The following is a 5,382-nucleotide window of genomic DNA, read 5'->3' as shown; positions in this document are numbered from 1 at the left end:
GCTCTTTGTCCGAAATATAGAGTCGGTTTCATTATTGTTAATATTTTGAATAGTCGTTGCCTATATATGAATGCAATTTCCAACTTCATTTTGTTGGTTTGTTGTTATCGATTTGATAACTATGAAGTATGGATAATTGGGTGGAGAGTGATAAATTTATTTGTTTACGAAAACGATCCTTTTGGAAAGGTGTGAACTGGTTGGCCTCGTTAAAACTTGTCTAAGTAAAATCCTCCTTACAGATAAAAATCTCGTGATCAGGAAATAGAGTACCTGGCCATTTCATGTTTACAATAGAGATTCAACTGTAATAGATCTTTAAAGATAAAATGTTTCAAGTGTTGGGGAGAGCTGTTTCTTCTATTGTTTCAAGAGAGTATGCCCCTTTTCTAATGACTTTGGAGACGCGAAAGGGGCCTTCCCAATTAGCAGCTAGTTTCTCGTGTCCTGGCAGCTTCTAAACTTCTTCAATTTGCCGTAGCACTAAGTCTCCTTCCTTAAGGGTCCTTGGTCGTACTTTCTTGTTGTATTGTTTTTGCATAGTTGCTTGCATGGCTCGTTGTCTGAGCTCCGTTAAGCAACACTCTTCTTCTATTAGATCTAGTCCAGCTGATATGGCTTCTGTGTTGGACTGTTCATCAAAGTACTTGGTCCGGGTAGACCCTTGGCTGAGTCCAATTGGGATCATGCATTCTGTGCCATAGACTAGTCAAAATGGGCTTTCTTTTGTTGAGGACTATGGTGTGGTGTTATAGCTCTATAGTACTTCTGGTATTGGTACGTTCCTGTTTGTTCGGTGGCTTTATTAACTTGTTATGTAGTATCTCTTTAATGATGTTTTCCCTTTTGGTGTTGAACTTGGTATACGAATCAAATTTTGGAGTTAGTTTAAAAGGTTTTTTAGAGTCCTTATTTTGGGACCTGTAAGACTTGTCTTCTTCCTTCCGAGACGGTGGTTTCTCTGTCCTCCGAGCTTCTCGTAACTCCTCTATTTTGATTTGTCCAGTCGCTTTGTCTTGGAGCTCCTTCAATGTCTTTGGTTTCGCGACAGTTATAGCTTCCTGAAACTTTTCAAGTCGGAGGCCACTCTTGATGGCGTGCAACTGCACTTCTGGATTGAGGTCAGGGATCCCCATGGCTGCTGCTGTGAAGCGCATCATGTAATCCTTCAGGCTCTCGTGCTGTCCTTTCATTATCGTGCTGAGGTAGTCTGAATCTCGCACGTAGATTTTGGATGTTGCAAAGTGATTTATGAACATCTTGGCAAATTCATCGAAGTTGGATATAGAACCTGCAGGTAAGTTAGAAAACCATAATAAAGCAGCTCCATTTAAAAAAGTCAGAAAAGATCGCCACAAGATGGGATCGGAGTCACTGTTAAGAAATATCATGGATTCAAATTTTGTAACGTGAACTTTAGGATCTCCGATCCCTTTGTACGGTGTTAGGGTCATTGGAAGTGTAAAATTTTTAGACATTTTAAAATTTATTATTTCTTTTGACAAAGGGTCATTTCGCCATCTTTCAGTATTGAGAGGTATATCTCCTGTCTTCGCATTTGACTCCAACTGTTGTTCTTCATGGGGATCAGTGTTGACTTTCTTATGGTCATTCTTCCCCTCGTCTTTGTTCTAAATACTTGCTAACATGTCGGCCATTCGCTGATTGTTCGATCCGCTAGTAAAACAGCGTTAGCGGCCAAGAACTCAGCGTTCATTGGGTTTGCTTGAGGAGTGACAGATTGGTCCATCATGTCTTGATTTCTGCAAAGGAAAAGAAAAGAACAGCCGAAAATAATGGCGTTAGGTTTGAAAAGACCGTGGAAGAGGCGTGGACCCAGGGTGGGCACCAAATGTTCGTGCAAGGATACTCCTTTCGAGCTATGTGTCGGCTTCGTGTTAATCTTGGTGCGTTCGGCAGCTCGAACTGAATCGGGAATACCCTCGTGAACTCGGACCCGAGCGTGGTACCTTTAAAAGAGACTCTGACACTTAAGTCAGTGAAAAGTCACTTGATAAAACGAGTACATAATCTGTGAGTTGCTTGATTGATGATCCCTTTTGCTCTGGTCCTATGCTCGGTTTTGTAGCCTAGTTGGTATTGAATGGGTCATCGGCTTTAGCCGAGATTTCGTGACCGATCTCGTGGCGAGATCGTGGGTGGTATTCCATTAGGATTGAGTCATTTTTGTTATTTAGGAAATGAGTCGTGTCGAGGTATAAGTCAGTTTTTCCGAGGCTCTAGAAGTACAGTACAATTTTAATTTTAAAAAATTTTAAATATTTTATTTTAGTTTTATAAAATTTTAAACAAATTTAATACTATTCTATAATTAAATTTGACATGAACAATTAACGTATTAATTAATAATAACATTATATTTCAACATGTCAATAAAATCGATCCACCAATAATAACAAATATAAAAAATTTTCTTTTAATCTAAAACATTTATGATTGATTGATAGTATTTAGAGTTTATTTACAATTAATGTTAAAAAAAGGTGTAGTCTATGGTGGCCACAAGTTTTAGTGTCTATGGTGGCTATGGACTTTACAAAATGATATTTTCAACCAAATAAAATGAAAAATTGAAGCACGTTTCAGTTCTATTAATAAATAATGACATGTTTATGAGTGTAAATAAAAGAAAAAAATTAGACTATTTATCATATTTCTTGACAAAAAAATGATCTACTTAAATTTTAATATTAGAATAATTATCTACACACCTAGTAAATTGAACATCCGATATATCTATTATTCACATTATTTAATATTTTCATTGTTTACTTATACTTTCTTTTTTATAATTAATAATTTTAAATTTTACTTGACTAATATTAAAATTTAATTAATAACAGTAACTTTAGACTTCAAATTTTTTATTGCAGAATAAAATGATTATTTTAATTAAAAATAAAAGATATAAATAATTATTTATTAACGTGAGTAAAAAATTAATGCAATGTAAGTATTTTTAGAAACTATCATTTTTTAAATTTTGGGCATTGGTAGCAACTCCATTTTCAACGACGAGAGAAAACGATAGATCATTTTTTTGTCAAAAAATATGATAAATGGTCTAATTTTTTTCTTTTATTTACATTCATAAACATGTCATTATTTATTAATAGAACTGAATTGTGCTTTAATTTTTTATTTTGTTTGGTTAAAAATATCATTTTGTAAAATCCATAGCCATCATAGGTACCAAAACTTGTGACCACCATAGACTACACCTAAAAAAAGAGTTAAAAATATACAACTTACTATATTAACTATTCGTGTCAAATTTAATATTAGAACAATATTAAATTTATTTAAAATTTTTTAAAATAAAAATAAGTGTTTGCAATGTCAAAAGATTAAATTAAAATTTAATCTAAATATTAAAGATTAAAATAATATTTTATTTTTTAAATATTTTTTATAATAATATTGTTAAGCGTAATTTTTTATTATATGATATTTTTATATATATATATATTTTTACTTCTATAATATATGATAAGAGATTACATTTTATAATATTAATTTAAAAAATTGAAAAAAATTATTCTATTAATTCACCAACTCAATTATATATAAGCCAAGTCTCTGGTGGCTATGTCTATGGTAACTAGTGGTGGCTAAGGTTACACTTTTAACTTAAAAGTGTAACCTTTCACAAAGAAAAGCGTCACCTAATGGAAAAAAGTAAATTAGAAGATTTAAGAGAAGAAATAATTAAGTTATCAAAATTAATAGATCAAAAATTAATGATTTTAACTAATGTCAACTGTAATGACACCGAATTCTTAAAATCAATACAAAATGATTTTTCTCAAAATCTTTATTTTACTATAAGTTTTATTGAAGGACTTCAAAAACCTGAAAAAACTTATTTTTCACACGGAATTTCTAAAAAATGTTACCATGGAAATGATTCCCCACATCTATATCATACTTTTAACCCACAATTAAATTCTATAGTAGATATGCTTGAAGAAATATTAACATCCATAAAATTTCAAAGAAATAAGGAAAAAGAGAATCCCAAGGAAGAAAAATTTCAAAACATAATTAACATAACAGATTTAAAAGTAAAATCACCATTAAAATTATGAATATTGAAGAAAAATTAGAAGAAGTTACAATGCTTTTTAAACAATTAAAAATGGCTCAAGAAAATAATATTATGGAACATGGTTTTCAAATAGAGGAAGAATTAGTAAATTCTGAAAATATAGAAAATGAAGAACACATTCTAGATTATTCAAGTGACGAAGAACCAGCTATTCCAATACAAGTAAAGAATGAAGCTGGAACATCTAAGGATAATCAATCTCAATTTAAATGGGAAACATGTTTTGATAATTATGCTTTTAAAAAAGGGTTTATAAATAAAGATTCAAAATATGCAAAAATACCATCAAAATACGTTCCTAAAATCCAGGAAATGGAAGGAGAAAGAATGCTCGATTTAGACTGCAAAAAGAACGAAAAAGAAATTTTCGAAAACTGGTTGAATTCCTTCTTATTAGAAGCCTTTACTAATCGAAAACTTGGTGAATTGTCTGGAAGGGACATTTGGAATTACATAGGGTTTCATACTAAAGGAACTATAAGAGATTATATGACATCAATAGAAAACCAAATAATAGAAGAATTAGAAACAAAAACAACAGCTTATGATAAGATATTATATATAATGATGATTCTATATAAAGAATTTTTTGGAAAAAATATTATAGATCATAGACAAGAAGTCTATAATAAAGAATATCAAGAAGCAAAAAACCATTTAGCTAATATTCAGATATATGATTTATGTAATGTGGAGTCCTATATATGTGAATATAGAATACATTATTACAAATTAAAAGAAGAAGATAAAAATCATTATCTTAGTATATACATAACAAAACTTCCATATCCTGCTAATGAATTTATAATGGGAAGATTTATAAGAGAAATAAATAGAGGAACAATTGAAAATAATTTTGGTGGAGCAACCTCTGCTATAAGAGAGGAAATAAAAGAACGTTGTATGCAAGAAGCAATTCAAAAAAGATTTGCAAATATAATCAGAATTTGCTGTCAGGATAATGAGGAGATACCTCAAAAATATGGTCTTAATAAAAATCTTCAAAGAAAAAGAAAATATCAATTTAGAAGAAGAAAATACTATCCAAACTGAAGAAAAAGAGATATTTTAGAAAAGAAAATAACAATAAAAACAAAAGACAAAGAAATAACTATTGCCCGAATAAAAAAGAAAATTGTAAATGTTGGTATTGTCAAGAAGAAGGACACTACGCAAATGAATGCCCGAAAAAGAAGGATAAAAAGGATCTTACTAAACAAATAGAAATTGCTAAGTCTTGTTTCATGGAACCA

Source organism: Arachis hypogaea, chromosome 9, assembly GCF_003086295.3.
Source record: "Arachis hypogaea cultivar Tifrunner chromosome 9, arahy.Tifrunner.gnm2.J5K5, whole genome shotgun sequence".
Classification (NCBI taxonomy): Eukaryota; Viridiplantae; Streptophyta; class Magnoliopsida; order Fabales; family Fabaceae; genus Arachis; species Arachis hypogaea.
This window is presented reverse-complemented; position numbering follows the sequence as displayed.